At 38.7% G+C, this 21,018-nt stretch overlaps 1 protein-coding gene across 1 annotated transcript in view; it reads left to right on the forward strand.

Moving 5' to 3' along the window:
* Nucleotides 1–8,783: 8,783 nt before the first annotated feature.
* The window catches only part of LOC133246368 (hyaluronidase PH-20-like), a 34,439-nt gene continuing 22,204 nt past the window's right edge, over nt 8,784–21,018 (forward strand). The window contains exon 1 of the mRNA XM_061414584.1: nt 8,784–8,901. The gene's annotated coding sequence lies outside the window, so the exon portion shown is untranslated. The remainder of the gene's footprint in view (nt 8,902–21,018) is intronic.

Here is a 21,018-nt window from a genome sequence, read left to right on the forward strand (position 1 = left end):
TTGACTGTGAGGATGTTTGGGGGAGGGTTTTTCAGCCCAATGGATCAGAGGTGAACATTTGGGAGTGGGCCTGATATGTTCACAGAAGAATCTAGAGGGCACTGGGATGGGATCCTTCCCTTCACCATCAACTTCCCTTGTTTATTCTCTGGTCTGTAGCATTTATCACTGAAGACATAGTACAGATTGTATATTTGCTTATTTCTGTCTTCTAAACTAAGAAAATGAAGACTTCACTTTGTTCACTGCCAGAATACTACTTGGTACAGTGCCTGGTACACAGTAGGTGCCCAATAAATATTTGAATGAATGAATGACTGATGCAGAAACCCGAACAGTGGAAGTTATAAATTTGTTACAGGTTTTCTTTTTTTTTAAACTCTGCACATTTATAGTGAGTTATCGCAGTCACTCTCCAACATTATTGTTCTCTTCTTCTAGGAGTTCATGAGCCTCTGAAATCACATAGTTCAACTCCTCTGTGAAGACTTGAGGCCTGAGGAGAGTAAATTACTTGGCAAAGTCAAAGAGCCAGTTTGCAAAAGAGCCCTGTCTGGATTCTGAGTTGCCTAGTTTTCTTCTTGCAGTGGAATTTGAACATTTTCATTCAAGTTTTGACCATGAATTTTACATATTTTTATTAATTTGGGCTGTGACTACTGGTTATGTTCAGTCAGTCCCCAGATATTCCAGCTGCAGATTCTGTTTAATTTGGCTCACTGCTCCTGGACAAGAAATCCACCTCTAAAGATGCTTAATGACCGCAGTTTCTTGGGACAGTCCTAACTTCCCTTTATGGAAACAGCAAGGTGCTCAGGTTCACTAATCTTCAGTGTTCTCTTTCATAAAAGGAAGATCATTTTGGTATCTTTTTTCCTTGTATACAGTTTAATCATATCAAGTAGATAAAACACTTAGCATGAAATCTGGCACATAGAAGTTCCCAACCAAATGTTAGCTATTACCATCAAGCACTATCAATATTGATCCTCATAAAAGCTGCAACAGGCAATCCTATCTTTATTTTGAGGTAGATAAAAGCCTGTATGACTCAGAGTAATGAAGTGACAATATCCTGAAGAAATACCCAGGCTTAGAACCCTTTTCTTTTGAACTTAAACTAGTTATGTTTTCATTAGATCTAATTATATATCCTGGATTTAATCCCTTATCAATCATATCATTTGCAAATATTTTCTCCTATTCTGTATGTTATATTTGCATTTTGTCAATGGTTTTCTTTCTTTTTTGTTTTTAATTGGCTGCAATTTGTTTAATTTTGCTTTTATATATTTATTTTTTGACTTAGGAGACAGATCCAAAATAGTATTGCTACAATCTTTTACGTCAAAGTATGTTCTGCCTATTTTCTCTTCAAACTTTTTGGCTTTAAGTCTTACATTTAGGTCTTTAATCCATTTTGAGTTTATTTTTGCATATGGTGTGAGGAAATGTTCTAACCTCATTGTTTTACATGGAGCTGTCCCATTTTTCCAGCACCATTTATTAAAGAGACTTTTTCCCATTCTATATTCTTTCCTCCTTTGTCATAGATTAATTAACCATTAGTGTGTGTGTGTGTGTTTCTAGGTTCTCTATTCTATGTTTGTACCAGTACCATGCTGTTTTTGATCTCGGATGGCCTTGGGCTGCAACAGCTTGAGGCTGGGCTTGGGTTCCCAGGCAGAGATTGAGGCTGAGTCATGATGGTGAGACTACCAGATTCCAGCCTCTAGATCGGTGATCAGTGACAAGGGTCCTGGCCCTTTGGCTTTGCAGAAAAGAATTTCCACAAAGACAGAAAGTAATGAAGCAAGTAAAGTGTTTACTTATTAGGAGGAAAAAAGGGTACAGTATGTGTGGATAGACACACGGATGGACTCAGAGACAGAGTTGTTGCATCACACCCCCCGTTTGAATAACTTTTATGAAGCATTCTTCAGGGAATGAATCTCCAATCACTTTACATTGGGGGAGCCCATCTACCTCCTGGCTCATTTGTTACTGGAGCTCTGTAGCATAGTCTGAAGTCTGCGAGCCTGATAACTGCAGCTTTGTTCTTTTCTCCCAAGACTGCTTTGGCAATTCAAGGTCAGTTGTGCTTCCATGTGAATTTTAGGATTATTTGTGAAAAATATCATAGGTATTTTGATAGAGATCACTTTAAATATGTATATTGCTTTTGAGTAGTATGGCCATTTATACAGTGTTAATTCTTCCAATCCAAGAGCAAGGGATATCTTTCCACTTCTTTGTGTCCTCTTCAATTTCTTCCATGTTTTATAGTTTTCAGAATACATATCTTTCATCTCTTTGGTAAGTTTATTCCAAATCAATTCACATCTTTTTGATGTGATTTTAAATAGGGTTGTTCTATCTTTTTGTCATTTTTTACTTTCTCATTGCACCAAATTTCTTCTTACTAATTTATAGACAAATATAACCTGCAAGTAGACTGATTCTGATATCACATAGTCAGTGTCCTTTTATTTATTTATTTGAGATAAAACTGTTAACTATAAGCAGTATACGCTTAGCTCTCAAACTCTAAACATCTAAATATCATTGACCCATAAAAGAAACTAGGATCCCTTAGGAAACTGTCTGATTCCAGGCCTAAGACAGGAAAAGTACAAAAGGTGTCTGAAATAATTTGTTATACTATAAAGCAAGGGTTCTGCTGGGGGTCACTAGGATTGTATCAAAAGTACTCACTAGACAACTCAAAGAGCCACTGCCAAAGATGAGAAAATTTGAGAATCGCTAAATGGAAACCCACTCCAGTATTCTTGCCTGGAAAATCTCCTGGATGGAGGAGCCTGGTTGGCTACTCTCCATGGGGTCACAAAGAGTCGGACATGACTGAGCGACTTCACAATCTATCTATCTAAAGAAATAACTACAGTAGATTGAAACACATCAAATACATTTAAATCCATGAGATCAAAATGATACTAAAGAAACTTCTTCACTGACCACCTCTGAAGAATGTTAAGAAAACAACTCATACTCTTTTTAGAAAATTTCCCAGAAACTGTCATGTGATGCATCAGCTTATATCTTTCAGCAGAATTCAGTCACCTGACCCCCAGCTAGCTTCAAGGAAGGCTGTTAAATGTGATCTGTATTTCTGGCATCCATTAGATTAGATTAAAATCTATTACTACTAAAAAAGGGAACAAGAGTGTGGGGAATGATAAGCAGTCTCTGAATTACTATGTCCTACATGATAAACACGTTTTTTTCATTTCCTTCTTCTCCCTCTACTCACTAAAACTTCCTAAGTCATAGAGAATTCATCATTGTATTCCTAGGTGAAGCTCAGAGCAGTCACACAGGAGACACTTGAAAAATATGTGTTAAAACAAAGGGCAGTAATTCAGTTATTTTTAGTCAAAGATGTATATTAAAATCATTAGGGGAGATAAAAAAATCCACACGTGCATCCCTGGAAGTGACAGTTGGGAAAGGACAGTCCTAAACTGTGTAGTGCTTTGTGCTAGACAAGTGTCTGTCATTAAAAGACTCCTAAGAGTTTTTCAGATGCTATCAGCATGATATTTACCTCACAACATTAAATTTTACTCCATAAGAGAATTAAGAAAGAGATTCCCTTAGCGGAGACTAAGCATCCTCCAAGAAGAAAATAATCTGTGATGTTAATGAAGATCAAAATCAGGGGTTATTTTCTAGTTACTCTAAAAATAAAGCAAGGATGTTCTTTATGAGTAACAGTGCAGGACTCTGTGTTCCTGAACGACCAAGCATCCCCCTTTCAGTCCATTACAGCTTTTCATATACACTCAAGATCTGCATCTGAAATTACTTACTTGGCTTTCAACTTCTTGAAAACTGACTTTCCCAATAGCTTTGTCACCATTAGGCCTGATTGTGGAAATCTGGGGAGAGGTGAAGAAAAGGAGTAGTCACTGGTGACTAGGTCAGGGTGGACTTAATTGTCCTGACTGGGTGGATTCCTTCTGTTACCTTGCTTAATACCTGATCACAAGTAAATAATAATAAATTTCAAAATTGAAATCAAACGCTGTATTTGAACTTCTCGATTCTTTCCTTTCATTGACTTTTTTTTTTCCTTTCATTGACTTTTGACCCACACAATTTAACAGGCACTTGGCAGATCCCCCAAAGTCCCTATTATAGTCTGTGTGCATCCCCTCCCCCAGATTCAGTGGCTTTTCTTCCTCATGGCTCCCTGCTATTCAGTATGATTTTGCTTCCTGAAGCCCTTAATTGGATCTGCAGTGTGATCAGGCTAATGCTGCCTTCTGTAGGACTTTACCTGAAACTACACCCTTTCTTGGTTTTGTCCCCTTTCTTCTATGGCTTTCTTTCTCTGAGAATTTCTACCTGAAAAAGCTTTCCTAGTAAATCACTTGCACGTGAAACCTCATCTTAGGGTCTGCTACTGGGGAACTTAAATTAAGTCCCATTTATTTCCCAAATATTTTGAAACAAACATAAAGAAAAGCAGCTTGCTTTACATGGAAACAGTACCATGGACAACTCGGAACATGAACTGGAAAAAGATATTTGGAATACATGACAAAATAATAATTCTGATGATATATAAAGAGTTCTGAAGCAAATCAATTCAAAACAACTCAAACCTAACATGGGAAAAGGACATGGACCAAAAATTATGACAAAAAATGATGCACGACCCAATTTCTCAAAATAAAATAATAATTATAAATAATGAGATATTATATTTACATTCGGAGAAGGAAATGGCAACCCACTCCAGTGTTCTTGCCTGGAGAATCCCAGGGATGGGGGAGCCTGGTGGCTGCCATCTATGGGGTCACACAGAGTCAGACATGACTGAAGTGACTTAGCATAGCATAGCTTGTTTACATTACTTGGATTGGCAAAGACTTGCAAAATATAATAATACAGTGTTAGTTTGGGTCTGGGGAATAAGCACCACTTTTTGGAGGAAGTATTAATTGGTACAATCTCTTTAGGAATTAACTTTATATATTGTATACTGTAAAATGGACAAGAATTGCCTTTTTAACTCTGCTCTTTCTCATTTTTCTCTTTAAGTCCTATAATAGCATTTGCCACAGTCTGAATGTTTGAACCCCCTCAGTCTTCATATGCTGAACTCCTGATGCCTGTTGGGATGATATTAGGATGTTGGGTCTTCAGGAGATGTTTAGATCATGAAGAATGGGTGATTTTATCCAGGAGGCCTGAAGAGCTTGAAAGCCTCCTCCCACCATGTGAAGACAAAGTGAGAGGTCTGCAACCTGGAAAAAGACCCTCACCTGAGCATGCTGGCAACTTGATCTGAAGCCTTGCAGCCTGCAAAACTGTGAGAAAAAATTTGTGTTGTTCATGAGCTACCCAATCTGTGGTATTTTCTTATAGCAGCTCAGACAGACTAATTCAGCATTTATCACTTGAAATTATTTGTGTGTTTGGTTTTTGCTTATTATCTGATTCCTTCACTAGAATGTAAACCACATAAAAATAGAATCTGAGGACTTCCCAAGCAGGCAGGCAGTTAAGATTCCACTCTTGCAATGGATGCATGTATATGTATGGCTGAGTCATTTTGCTATGCACCTATTCACCTGAAATGATTACAACACTGCTTGTTAATCAGCTATTCCCTAATACAAAATAAAAGTAAAAAAAAAAAAAAAAAAGACTTCATGCTCCCAGTGCAGGGGGAACAGGGTGGTATGATCCCTATTCAGGAAACTAAGATCCTGCATGAAAAAAAAAAAAGAACAAAATCTAGTCTATGTGGTATCCTCCATGTCTGCTCTTGGCATGTAATATCCCCCATGTCTGCTCTTAGCATGCACCATTTAAAATAGTTCAATCAATAAATCAAGTAGGCAACACTTACGGTGTGGTTTGAGATGCCCCAGTCACTCCTTGATAGCCCTCTTCAAGGTCTGAAATTCTTCCTTAGGCAATAAACGAAGACCCTGAGGGAGCCTGTTAAACTATTACTTCATGAAAATCTAAACAGAAGTAAATTAGCTAAGGAACTTGAGCAAGAGAGAAGTAAATAATTAAAACTAAGGGTGTGAACCAGGTAAGGTCAGAATCACACAGTATATTTTAACCAATTGCAAACAAGTAGATGTAGACATTGGAGGGAAGTTGGGGAGCCTCACTTGGGTTGTAGAGATTACAGAACCCAAATAAGACAAGAGACATCTCAAGACAGTTCAGAGGAGAAACTAGAATCTAAACCTAAGCAGGTGGAGGACTACGGTGCCCATGAGAATGCTCTGAACAGGGAAATAAAAGCGAGGCACAGAGGAAAACTGAAGGTATCAGGACAGTTCAAGCAGAAAGAAGTAGTGGGTTAGAGCAAGAGTCTAGAGAGTCCAGCGAAGCTGAGTGTAGAATACACGGCAGTATTTCTGGATGAAGTGGGAGACATTTAAAGTATCAGGCATTTTGGCAAAAATACGTGAAAAAAATGATAGAAACTCCTCAATGTTGCCACTTGTAGGACTATGGAAGGGTTTAACGTGTGGTGTGTCCCTCCTTGTATGACCCTCTGTCATAGTCCAGCTGCTGCCAGGGCTACACTTGACTGCAGACCAATGCTCCAGGAGACAAGAGAGCTCCGGACAGAGTCTGGGTTCAGCCAAACCTCTGTTTTGGGACTTTGCTTCCAGTCATATTTCCCTGGGCACTTTTTTGAGTTTTCTTCCTCAGATTTAAAAATTTTATTCTAAATCTTTGAAAATAGCCAGAAACATCTCAGACATCAGTCAAGTCAGATTTTGATGAAATAGATCTCTTAAACTAAAGAACCCACTGGGCCTCCTTGAAACTGGCTTATTTTCTTCTTCTGACCTGCTGCATTAAGGCACTCCAGGACTTTGCCAATGAAATAGAAACAGTTCTGAAATCTGAATCCCAGGGATTCAATGGAAATTTGCTCAGCCTGAAGTATAAAGAAGATGAGTGACATCTGTAGAATAGGGACAATACTTGTGCCTCCTTCATAGGGTTGATATTAATATTAAATGTGTTGACACATGTAGAGTGTCTGAGAAGGAAGGAAGAGAGCTGGGGAAGAAAAAGAAAAGCTAAAATATTAGCACTCATCAACTTGTCTCAGGATTGGGGCTGAGGTTAGGCTCCAACTAGCTCACTTTGTCCAGTTACTGTATCATGATTTAAACCCCAAAGGTGTTTAGGCTTGAACTTGCCCATTCTCTATGACAGTTTTCTGAGAAAGTTATATAACAAGTTTCAATAACTAACTTAATCACTGTTGGCAAACTTAGAAGATCACATACATTAACCAGGAGGTGAAAGACCTCCACAAATAATTCAACTTACTTCTACTTTAGGTAAAGTGTTGGTCTCTTAGTTTAAAGGATGTATTCTAACTTTTAGGTTGCAGTATGTGGAAAGTTAGTAAATAATACAGCATTTCCATTTTCCTGATCAAGACTGAGTAAACTAAGTTAAAACATAAGACACCACTGCTACGCTAACACTTGTAATCATTTGAAGCTAAAGCATATGCACAAAAATAGTTGAGTGAAAAAAATTAATAGAAGAAGTAATCATTCTGCAAATGTTATCTAAACCAAAACCAAGAAATACTTTGGGGCAAGTGAACTACACTGGAGTCTAACTAAATGCATACCTTTGAAGATATTTAGACTGAATTTTAATTCCTTTCTTTCAAGTGAGGTTAATTCTAATAGCCATATGCTGGTTAATTATACAAACAGAAAGATGTCCATCATCTACATACAGTACTAGATAATTAAAATATTAGGGCCTACTCTCAAGAACATGTCCCGTGTTCGTTTCATATTTTCATCTCTATGATAGTGGCTTATATAATAGAGAGGCTTGGGCACAACTTGAACATCAGAATTAGCTAGAATTGAGTTTTCTAGCTTTGGGATGGTGGTCATCTTTTAATTTTTTTCTAATGCTTATTTCTTCATTTGGAAAATGAGAATTATTCTTACTCCAGGGTGTTACTGAGTGATATAAATCCCATAATTAATTTTCACAGAAAACCCTTAGGTGATTTCAGAATCAGTTGTTGATTGTCTGATTGTAAGGATTTGGTTGAAATTGTTTTCCTGCAAACACTGTCTTTTAATGACATTTTAATGAAAGTCTTGATGTACTCATGTTAGCATTTAAAATGTAATAAATATCACCCTAATTAAGGCAGTTTAGGCCATCCATAAACATTACTTATTATCTTGAATTTTTTTCAATTATAAGAATTGTGTGTGAAAAATTAAAAGCAGATAAGCCATACACAACTGAATAAAAGATTTTTTTTTTGTCCAGATCATAAACATTCATTAAGTAGCTAAAATATTAATTAAATACCACCTTGGGAGACTCATTACCTCATAATTATATTGACAAGTGAGCGAGTGCCTTTAAAATTTTAACTCTTTGATATTGTCTTGTGATCTGTCTAATCTGGCTTACTTTATTTTTTTAAGCAAAAAAAAAAAAAAATTAGTCTTATAAAGATTTTGTCCTCATCCCTCAAACTCATACTTGGTTTATCCCCCAATAATACTAGGTTCAGACTTTTACTAGGTTATACTTATACTAGGTTCAGACTCTTCAAAAATTCTGAAGTGGAACGGCCTACAATTTTCTTGACGTATGTTCTTGGATATTTCCATAGCTGATTTCTCCAGCCTCTCAGAGGTCCTTCTCTTCTGTGCTTTCTCCCAGTTGGTGAATTTCAAGGGCACTCCCATCCTGTCATAAACTGGCCAGATTCTTAGTCTCCTATCACACTCGCTCTGAATTCCTGTTTCTCTGGCCTCAGGTGAAAATTATCGGGCACTCCTGTTCACCTCTGTTCTTGGTGGAGACAGAGAACAGTTCCTGCTGTGCTCATCTACAAGGGTAAATGTGGTCAGGCTTTTATGGAGTAGTGGAGAGGGGCAGAGATGACAAGGATTGTTCATATACCTTTATAATGGCACTAGAAGGTCGATGTTTTAGTTAATTTTTCTTTTTGATAGCATTAGTCGCCTATTTTGATACATATATATGATGTGCTAGGTGTATTGTTTAATTTGATAACAGCAATAATAATGGTTACTAATGATGACTCTTATTGTGTAGATGTAATAAACCTGCCAATAGACAAAGTAAGTTAGTTTCCAAGAAATACTCTTCTTAACTACTGCTTCTTTGATTTTTGATAACGGCTCTTTCTCCTCTCTGGTGAAATAGAAACAGAACCAGCCTGTTTAGCCAAACTAAGATATAATGACTTAACATTGTAAAACTATCTGTGTTCTATATTAATTGTTTTGCTAATATTTGTTTTAAGTGTCACTTATATGCCACTTGCTTATTTCACTAATCCAACTGAAAAGACTGAAAAGAAATCACATTTGACAGTTCAGTCAGGCTGAGAGAAGACAGTTTTAAGTCTGAGCTAGAATATGTTGTTTTCTAAGTGGACTTTTCACAGGACACAAAGAGGCAGCCAAGTTAATGCAACATGCAACACATTCTAAAGCTTGAGTCAGTCTGATCTGCAAATAGAGTCATGACCCATGGAGATCTCATGTAGGTAGGCTCCTTTTCAGGGAGGATGTTTTTGTTTAGTCACTAAGTCATGTCCAACTCCTTGCAACCTCAGGGACTGTAGCCCACCAGGCTCCTCTATCCCTGGAATTCTCCAGGCAAGAATACTGGAGTGGGTTGCCATTTCCTCCTCCATGGGATCTTCCTGACCCAGGGATTGAGCTCAGATCTCTTACTTGGCAGGTGGGTTCTTTACCACTGAGTAAACTCAGGGAGAATGTTGCAGTGATACTGTGCCATCCCTCAGGCACAACGCCACCATCACATCTGGCTTCACTGCAGTATGACTACCAAGTATTTCATTTCCAACAGAACAATTTTTTAATGGCTCATATATTTAGATTTTTTAAAGTCTTATTTTGGTATTTCCTAGGAAGCTTTAATGCCAGCAGGTCTATGAATCATTACATGGTCTTGGGTTTCTATCCTTTCTTTGTACTTGTCTTTTATACAGAGGAGGGTGTAGGATAATAAAGGCAATAATTTATTAATTTTTATTCTTATTTCTTGTTAATTTATTAACATTAAGAACATTACATTTATTTGGTATTTACAATGTGTCTGGTGTAATGGCAGAAAAAAACTTTCTTTTATCCTCTTAAGTTCTATAGCTGGGGCCTGTGAATTGAACTGGCCAAAGACAGATTAACAGGAGAAAAACACACAAACTTTATTGAATATTTTTACCCATACATGTAAGTTTTTATAGGAAAAAGGGTGACCCAAAGGAACAGTGAGGATCAAGAGTTTACAGATCTTTTTAACAGAGAATGATAAATTGTGAAGTGACAAGACAAAAGGAAAGGGGGTTAAGATTTGAGGGACAGTAAATTGTGGCTAGGAAATATCTGAGGGAAACTACTGGGGGATAAGGGTCATTTTCATAAGTTTGTTTGTGCACATTCATTTTAGCATCAGCTACCCGTCTCTGGTGATGTTTCCCTCTTCCTGGTACAGAGTACACCTTTCACAAGGGAAATCTTCAAACAGCAAGGCAGAGGTCAGAATATTGTCTGCATTTGCTGTTGTTCAATCACCTTCACCTCAAAATAGTCATAATAATATGGGAAAGGGGCACATTTAGGGTGGCATGTCTGGAACCTCTTCACAGGCTTTGTGCTAAGCAATCTGTGTATTTTATCTCATTAAAATTTCACAAAAGACCTGTGAGAGTGTTGCCATTAATAGTCATATTTTTTTAATTGAAAAAAAAAAAAAGAAAGGAAAACTAAAGTGCAGTGAAGTTAAATAGTTTGGGCAAGGCCATATTGCTCCCAAGTTGAGAAGCCAGATTCCAGTCCTGCTTGTCCTCATGTAGAAAACAAAGTTGCCTAGAACAGTAGTTCAGTCATTTACAGACATGAAAGAGCCCCGAGACAGCTCAGAATTTTGTTGAGGCTGCTGAAGAGATTAAAGAGAATTAATAACATACCCAAGACCACATCATTAGAAAACAGCTGCACTGAGGATGCAGTATCCAGGTGTGTCAGGCTGAAAGCTTTGAAGAATCAAAGTGGTTTGATCCATTCCACAGTTTAAAAAAAAATACATTTTACACTGTGACCCATTGCATGCATGTATAATATGTATAGAAAAGATTTGTAAATTCATACTCATGCTTACTATATGGGAATATAGTACCTTCTGTGTTTCCTATTCTGTCCCATTCTATCTTTTTCTATTTCACTGTAGTATTGCCTATTTCACTTATTTTTTTAAAAAAGCTTATTCCAAACAATGAAATCAATCCTGTGGTCCACTAATAGTTTGTGACCTACAATTTGGGGGAAAATGCTAGAGATAAGCCTACTCAACATCACTTTCTTAGATAATCATGTTCACAGTTACCTGTGCCTAAAATGCACATACTACTTAGGTGATTTAGTTTCTGCTCTGAAATGTTAGTTTCTGTGTGTAGATTTTGACCAGTGACGATCTCAGTGCAGAGATTAGCTGTGCTCTCTTGTGGAAGCACTGACTGAGCTCTCCTATTTCCTTCAACTGGTGCCCTGTGATCTTTGTTGAGGCAAAGATCAGTCTTACAGTCATCAGGCAATGCAGTCTCAGAATCTATAGATGGAGAAAAAAAGGAAATGGTTAATGCAGCTTGTACTGAATTTCTACATTTGAAGTGAATTTTGCTAGGTATGACTCTTCCCTTTTCACTGACTATATTTTTTAAATGAGGCTTAGATTACTGTTATTACCCCCAAAATTCTCCGTATTGTCTAGCTATGCCAGTAGCCATGATAAACATTTCTTTATTGTTCTTGGACTGTGCTTACTGCTATGCTTGGTCATTCACTCTTTGCAACACCATGGACTGTTGCCCTCCAGGCTCCTTGTTAGTGGTGATTCTTCAGGCAAGAATACTGAAGTGGATTGCCATGCTCTCCTCCAAGGGATCTCCTCTAGCCAGGGATCGAACCCAGGTCCCCCACATTACAGGCAGATTCTTTACTGTCTGAGCCACCTGGGAAGCCCCTAGTTCTTGGACTAAGAATTCATAATTCCTAACTTTTTCTAGAGATATCCCTAATCTAACTACACATATTGGCTTTTATGGGCTCCTATGGCACCCCACTCCAATATTTTGCCTGGAGAATTCCATGGACGGAGGAGCCTGGTGGGCTGCAGTCCATGGGGTCATGAAGAGTCGAACACGACTGAGCGACTTCACTTTCACTTTTCACTTTCAGGCATTGGAGAAGATAATGGCAACGCACTCCAGTGTTCTTGCTTGGAGAATCCCAGGGATGGGGGAGCCTGTGGGCTGCCGTCTATGGGGTTGCACAGAGTCGGACATGACTGAAGTGACTTAGTAGTAGTAGTAGTATAAGTCAAACACAATTCTCTCTACACTTGTTACAGCTATCTTTCTTATAGTTTGGGGCCAAATGCAGTGAACCACAATAAGCAAGATTTAATAATATAGGTAAGAGAGGGGAAATAACACTACACTTCAGATATACAGAGCTTCTTGTGAAGAATACTTCATAGGTATCATCATCACAGCATCCTTGGGAGTTAGGCTAATCTAGGTGCTACCCATATATTTTTATTTAAAGAGTTGAGTAACACTTAAAGGTTGAATGATTTGAGCTATCCAATCACTGGATAATAAAGCTAAGTGAAAGTGTGAAAGTGTTAGTTTCGTCCAACACTTTTGGGACTCCATGGACTGTAGCCCACCAGGTTCCCCCGTCTATGGGATTTCTTAGGCAAGAATACTGGAGTGGGTTGCCATATCCTTTTCCAGGGGATCTTCCCAACCCAGGGATCAAACCTGGGTCCCCTGCATTGCAGGCAGAATCTTTACCATCTGAGCCTGGAAATAAATGCTCAACTCTTTTCTGAATATAGATTCTTAAATCCCCAAAGTCACCGGCCTTCAGGTCCCATTGGCGAATGGAAGACTCAGTTAAGACAGAAAGAAAAAAGTTAAAAGTAAATGTAAGTAGGGAGAAAAAATGTCTCCTTGTAAAGGAAACCACCAGAAAATGTTTCCACTGCTGCTGTGTGTGCTGTATTCTAATCTTGGGTTATATCACATCATTAGGTAGGTGGCAACTCAAGAGAATTCTAAGGGAATAAGATTAGTTAAAGTCCCTGCTAGGGAATTTCCTGGCAGTCCAGTGGTTACAACTTGACCTTTTCATTGCTCAGCCCTGGGGTTTGATCCCTGGTGGGGGAACTAGTTCCTGCAAGCTCTGGGGTGTCACAAAATGTGACAATTATCATTCTTAAGTAACAATAGCTATGTTTTACGTTACCTTGTTATATGAAAAGTAAAATGTATCTTAGAGGTTACAATTAGCAGAGATTATTTTCTTTTTCTTTTGGCCACATCCCAGAGCTTGCAGGAACTAGTTCCCCCACCAGGGATCAAACCCCAGGGCTGAGCAATGGAAAGGCCAAGTTGTAACCACTGGACTGCCAGGAAATTCCCTAGCAGGGACTTTAACTAATCTTATTCCCTTAGAATTCTCTTGAGTTGCCACCTACCTAATGATGTGATATAACCCAAGATTAGAATACAGCACACACAGCAGCATAGTTTGGAGAAGGCAATGGCAGCCCACTCCAATACTCTTGCCTGGCAAATCCCATGGACCAAGGAGCCTGGTAGGCTGCAGTCCATTGGGTCGCTGGGGGTCGGACACGACTGAGCGACTTCACTTTGACTTTTCACTTTCATGCATTGGAGAGGGAAATGGCAACCCACTCCAGTGTTCTTGCCTGGAGAATCCCAGGGACGGCGGAGCCTGGTGGGCTGCCGTCTATGGGGTTGCACAGAGTCGGACATGACTGAATCGACTTAGCAGCAACTTGAATTTAATACAATAGATTTGGGAGAATGATAGAAGATTAAAAGTAATTTAAGTGACACTCAGGATAAGCAAAAAGTAATTAGTTGAAAGGATTAGCAGATAGATTCACTCACTCACATACTCAGTTAAAAACTTAGGGGCCAAGCACAGTACTGGGAATTGGAACAGTAGTGAAAGTGAAGGAGGAGAGTGAAAAAGTTGGCTTAAAGCTCAACATTCAGAAAACTAAGATCATGGCATCTGGTCCTATCACTTCATGGGAAATAGATGGGGAAACAGTGGAAACAGTGTCAGACTTTATTTTGGGGGGCTCCAAAACCACTACAGATGGTGATTGCAGCCATGAAATTAAAAGATGCTTACTCCTTGGAAGGAAAGATATGACCAACCTAGATAGCATATCTAAAAGCAGAGACATTACTTTGCCAACAAAGGTCCATCTAGTCAAGGCTATGATTTTTCCAGTAGTCATGTATGGATGTGAGAGTTGGACGGTGAAGAAACCTGAACACCGAAGAATTGATGCTTTTGAACTGTGGTGTTGGAGCAGACTCTTGAGAGTCCTTTGGACTGCAAGGAGATCCAACCAGTCCATCCTAAAGGAGATCAGTCCTGCGTGTTCATTGGAAGGACTGATGTTGAAGCTGAAACTCCAATACTTTGGCCACCTCATGCGAAGTGTTGACTCATTGGAAAAGACCCTAATGCTGGGAAGGATTGGGGGCAGGAGGAAAAGGGGATGACAGAGGATGAGATGGCTGGATGGCATCACCGACTCGATGGACATGGGTTTGGGTAGACTCCGGGAGTTGGTGATGGACAGGGAGGCCTGGCGTATTGAGGTTCATGGGGTCGCAAAGAGTTTGACATAACTGAGCGACTGAACTGAACTGAACTGAGTAAAGGAGGCAGTCCTGAATATTTATTGGCAGGACTGATGCTGAAGCTGAAATCTCAATACTTTGGCCAATTCGAAGAATTTACTCCTTGGAAAAGACCCTGATGCTGGGAAAGATGAAAGGCAGGAGGAGAAGGGGACGATAGAGGATGAGATGGTTGGATGGCATCACTGATTTGATGGACATGAATTTGAGCAAGCTCTGGGAGTTGGTGATGGACAGGGAAGCCTGGTGTGCTGCAGTCTATGGGATCGCAAAGAGTCAGGCATGACTGAAATGACTGAACTGACTGAGGGAGGCAGACATTTCAAATTTGAACACAAACTGTGACTGGTGCTAAGAAAAAAGTACAATTTTTCTGACCGTGTTGATAGATTTAAAATAACTTTAGTGGCAATCAGAGATTAACACTTCAATAGTCATGCATGCTAAATCTCTTCAGTCATGTCCAACTTTTTGCTACCCCATGAACTGTAGCCCATCAGGCTCCTCTGTCCATAGGATTCTCCAGGCAAGAATACTGGAGGGGGTTGCTATGGCTTTCTCCAGGGGATCTTCCTGACCCAGGGATCGAATCTGCGTCTCCTGTAGTTCCTGAATTGCAGGGAGATTCTTGACTGCTGAACCACCAGCGAAGTCCTAATAATCATATCTATTGGTATTTGGAAAGGCTGCACAGTAGGAACAGACATGGAGACATATATTTTTAGGCTCAGAATAGAGATTTTTAAAATCTAAGAAAAAGAAATTAACTGAGAGGTGCACGACAGGATCCCACTGGAAGAAGATATATAGAATTCCCATATGTAATTAATTCTGTCCATGAGAACCTGTAACTCCCCAAACTTCTTCAAAGGAATAGGAACTTTCATGGGTAGTGAAAAATTTGACTTTTATTTTTGTTTACATCCTGGCTGAAAAGTTGGCCTAGACTGGATTGCCACACATTCCTGCTGGGAAGACTGATTGCTTGAGACTTTAGCCATAGTTTTGCTTTCACAAAATAGCCACTAAAAAAAATTATTCATTTATATGGCAATGCTGTTGTAATTGCTGCGTTTGGGATCTAGCTCCCTGACTGGGGATTGAACCTAGGCCCCTTGCATTGGGAGTTTGAAGTCTTAGCCACTGGATCAACAAAGTCCCCCAAATATACATTCTTAAGGCAGACTGCAGAACATGGCTTTCTAGGATGATAAATGTTAAGTCGCTTAAAACTCTCGATCACATTTTTGAACCAGTGCTCTACCCTAAGAAAAAAAATCAGTCTGCACCCTGAGTGCTCCATGTAGAAGTATCTCTACAGGCTCCAGATATCTTAAACAGATAAGAAGAAAACATCTGTTTGTCGCATCGTCTTTTGAAGCTGAGCCCATCTGTTCTTTAATGGTATTTATCTTCACCTTTAGTAAATGTGCTCAGGTATATTTAATGCCAGTGGGTCCTTGTTGTCTTTGGACAAAGGAAATTTATGAATACACAGGTGTTTTCTGTTTGTGTTAGACTACAGTGACCATTTGGACCTTTGATATAATCTCATATGTAGAAGATATAGTAACCAGGACTTTGATGATCCAGAGAAATAAAAAGTGAATGTCATCTGACTGCTCAGGGGAAGAGAAACAAGTCTTATGGCTAATAGGAGATCAAATGCAAACTCATATCTCATGTTATAGCTATTTTACTGTTGTGAACTTCATTGTGCAAAGCACTGATAATGATGGAGGTATTATTTTTCTTAAACTTGAACTTGACTGGTACTGTTCAGGAGGTGGAACTATTCCTTGCTACCCCTCTTGAGTTCTTGTGCCTATACTGGTAATAAAATTTACACAAGACACATTAACAGGAGAAAATTTCATGTGCATGAGAGATCATAAAATGATGCTCAGAGAGTGATATGAAGTAGGCAGATTTTTCATCTTTTTATGTAAAGAAACAATACATTTGTGAGCATTTGACAAGACAAAGAGGCTTAAGTTTGAGGCCTTAATAAATAAGGAAATTAAGCAAAGTTTAGGCTTGGGTAGTAAAGTATTAAAGAAGGAACAGGGTTTGTGTATATGGGCTTGTCAGCCCTGAAATGAATTATCTCTGGTGATAAGGATGTCTCTATTAGCATCCAGTTACTGGGAGGGTACTCTTCACAAGGGAGATTTATCTCCTGCATTCAGGGAGACAAAGAAGGATCAAAGGGTTCATATATGTTCTGCTTTCCAAGTAACTTTAATTAGAAATAATCAATATGCAGCTTTGGCATCTTTGGGGGCAGGCTGTGTGCCCTGAACTCCAACCTGCTAAGCCCCCTTTGTCCATCAGTACCAGGCAGCTGAGGCACTGGAACCACAGAAGAACCAGCCCTGGTCCCAGCTTTACGTGATGGAATGTTGGTGGGATGACTGCAAGTCAGGCGTCATGGCGCTCAGCCTGGGGTCTGACAGGAGCACCCCTGGGGAAGCTACTGTACTTCTAATTAGCCTCTAGGATTTAGAGACTCTTCATGGCTTTATTCCAAGTATTTGTTCAATTACTTCATTTCAGTCATATCTGGGTGTATCAGGAAGTCATGCTTGGCTATAGAAGACATACTTGTTTTCTGAGTAATGTTTGAATTCTGGCTTATGGATGCTACACTTTTTTTTTTTTTTTAATGTTTGAACATCTTCATTTTAAAGTGTCACCACAAGCCATGATTTTGAGTTTACTGAAATTCCAGGTACATCAAAGTCATTTATTTCATTAACTAGTTAACTCACTCTGCAGCCGCAAACAGGAGGTTGACAAAGAGTCTCCACTGGACCGTACGTGTCAGGCTCACTGAGGTATCTTTTGCCATGGCCTCAAACCCTGGGCTTCAGTGGGCTTCCTCATAGAGTCCAATTAAAGCAAGAACCCTGGGAAGGCAGTTTACCACGAATCCCCCATCCTCCTTCTCTGATCCCCTGGACCTGTAGCAGCTTCCTCATCTGCCACCATCCCCCACATGACCTCTGACCACCTGGCCTGCATTCAGCAAGAATCCTGTCAGGTGACTTTAGCCAGACTCTCCCCTCACCCCTGATATTTCCTTTAGTAATTTTGTACCCACCGACCACCCTCAGCCCCCTGTTCCTCAGTTATAAATTCTCAGATTCCTTGTTGTATTCAGAAATTGAGCCCAGTTGTATGCTGAGGTCTCTTTTCCCCTATTGCAGTAGTTTATCTTCACAAAATTTGTTTTTACTACTTCAATTGCTGTCTCGTTCTGGTTTTTGTTTGATAGTTCTGAAGCTTCTGGATGATACATTTTGTTCTTGTTTGAAAATCTTCATTTTAAAGTGTCACCATAAGCCATGGTTTTGAGTTTACTGGGATTCAAAGTATGTTGAGTTCATTCCTTTAATAACTAACTCCTGTGTGTATCTATTGAGTATCAACTAAGTGGCTTAGAAAGTTGACAATAAACTAATCCTACAGTTAAAGGTATATTATGTACACCTTTTATAATACCTCTATGGTGTACAAAGATATTTTGGACACAGAAAATCCTTAATAGGCACATTCACATACTTTTCAAAGGAACTGTTGTCCAAGAATAAGAAGAATTGCTTTCATATTTTCAATTAAACACTGTTGGTATTGACTCTGCCATGCATTTTCAATAGGTGAATGTTTATACCTTTTACAATATATCAATATAACTTGTTTAAGGTTTCAATATTTAGAATTCATATTTAATTATACTATGGTTTTCTAGCTTCTTTTTTAAAATATAAATTTATTTATTTTAATTGGAGGTTAATTACTTTACAATATTGTATTGGTTTTGCCATACATTGACATGAATCTGTCACGGGTGTACATGTGTTCCCCATCCTGAAGCCCCTCCGACCTCCCTCCACATCCCATCCCTCTGGGTCATCCTAGTGCACCAGCCCTGAGCATCCTGTATCATGCATCAAACCTGGACTGGTGATTCATTTCACATATGATAATATACATGTTTCAGTGCCATTCTCCCAAATCATCCCACCCTCGCCCTCTCCCACAGAGTCCAAAGGACTTTTATCTACATCTGTGTCTCTTTTGCTGTCTCTCATACAGGATTATCATTACCATTTTTCTAAATTCCATATATATGCGTTATTATACTGTATTTTTTTTTTTTTCTGGCTTACTCTGTATAATAGGCTCCAGTTTCATCCACCTCATTAGAACTGATTCAAATGTATTCTTTTTAATGGCTGAGTAATACTCCATTGTGTATATGTATCACAGCCTTCTTATCCATTCGTCTGCTGATGGACATCTAGATTGCTTCCATGTCCTGGCTATTCCAAACAGTGCTGTGATGAACATTGGGGTACACGTGTCTCTTTCAATTCTGGTTTCCTTGGTATGTATGCCCAGAAGTGGGATTGCTGGGTCATATGGCAGTTCTATTTCCAGTTTTTTAAGGAATCTCCACACTGTTCTCCATAGTGGCTGGACTAGTTTGCATTCCCACCAACAGTGTAAGAGGGTTCCCTTTTCTCCACACCCTCTCCAGCATTTATTGCTTGTAGACTTTTGGATAGCAGCCATTCTGACTGGCATGAAATGGTACCTCACTGTGGTTTTGATTTGCATCTCTCTGATAATGAGTGGTGTTGAGAATCTTTTCATGTGTTTGTTAGCCATCTGTATGTCTTCTTTGGAGAAATGTCTGTTTAGTTCTTTGGCCCACTTTTTGATTGGGTCATTTATTTTTCTGGAATTGAGCTACAGGAGTTGCTTGTATATTTTTGAGATTCTTTGTCAGTTGTTTCATTTGCTATTATTTTCTCCCATTCTGAAGGCTGTCTTTTCACCTTGCTTATAGTTTCCTTTGTTGTGCAGAAGCTTTTAAGTTTAATTAGGTCCCATTTGTTTATTTTTGCTTTTATTTCCAATGTTCTGGGAGGTGGGTCACAGAGGAGCCTGCTATGATTTATGTCAGAGAGTGTTTTGCCTATGCTCCCCTCTAGGAGTTTTATAGTTTCTGGTCTTACGTTTAGATCTTTAATCCATTTTGAGTTTATTTTTGTGTATGGTGTTAGAAAGTGCTCTAGTTTCATTCTTTTACAAGTGGTTGACCAATTTTCCCAGCACCACTTGTTAAAGAGATTGTCTTTTCTCCATTGTATATTCTTGCCTCCTTTGTCAAAGATAAGGTGTCCAAAGGTGTGTGGATTTATCTCTGGGCTTTCTATTTTGTTCCATTGATCTGTATTTCTGTCTTTGTGCCAGTACCATACTGTCTTGATGACTGTGGCTTTGTAGTAGAGCCTGAAGTCAGGCAGGTTGATTCCTCCAGTTCCATTTTTCTTTCTCAAGATTGCTTTGGCTATTCAAGGTTTTTTGTATTTCCATACAAATTGTGAAATTATTTGTTCTAGCTCTGTGAAAAATACCGTTGGTAGCTTGATAGGGATTGCATGGAATCTATAGATTGCTTTGGGTAGTATATTCATTTTCACTATATTGATTCTTCTGATCCATGAACATGGTATATTTCTCCATCTATTAGTGTCCTCTTTGATTTCTTTCACCAGTGTTTTATAGTTTTCTATATATAGGTCTTTTGTTTCTTTAGGTATATATATTCCTAAGTATTTTATTCTTTTCGTTGCAATGGTGAATGAAATTGTTTCCTTAATTTCTCTTTCTATTTTCTCATTATTAGTGTATAGGAATGCAAGGGATTTCTGTGTGTTGATTTTATATCCTGCAACTTTATTATATTCATTGATTAGCTCTAGTAATTTTCTGGTGGAGTCTTTAGGGTTTTCTATGTAGAGGATCATGTCATCTGCAAACAGTGAGAGTTTTACTTCTTCTTTTCCAATTTGGATTCCTTTTATTTCTTTTTCTGCTCTGATTGCTGTGGCCAAAACTTCCAAAACTATGTTGAATAATAGTGGTGAGAGTGGGCACCCTTGTCTTGTTCCTGACTTTAGGGGAAATACTTTCAATTTTTCACCATTGAGGATAATGTAGCCTTTATTATGTTGAAGTATGTTCCTTCTATTCCTGCTTTCTGGAGGGTTTTTTTTTTTTTATCATAAATGAATGTTGAATTTTGTCAAAGGCTTTCTCTGCATCTATTGAGATAATCATATGGCTTTTATTTTTCAATTTGTTAATGTGGTGTATTACATTGATTGATTTGTGGATATTGAAGAATCCTTGCATCC

Source organism: Bos javanicus, chromosome 4 (assembly GCF_032452875.1).
Source record: "Bos javanicus breed banteng chromosome 4, ARS-OSU_banteng_1.0, whole genome shotgun sequence".
NCBI classification, from domain to species: Eukaryota; Metazoa; Chordata; class Mammalia; order Artiodactyla; family Bovidae; genus Bos; species Bos javanicus.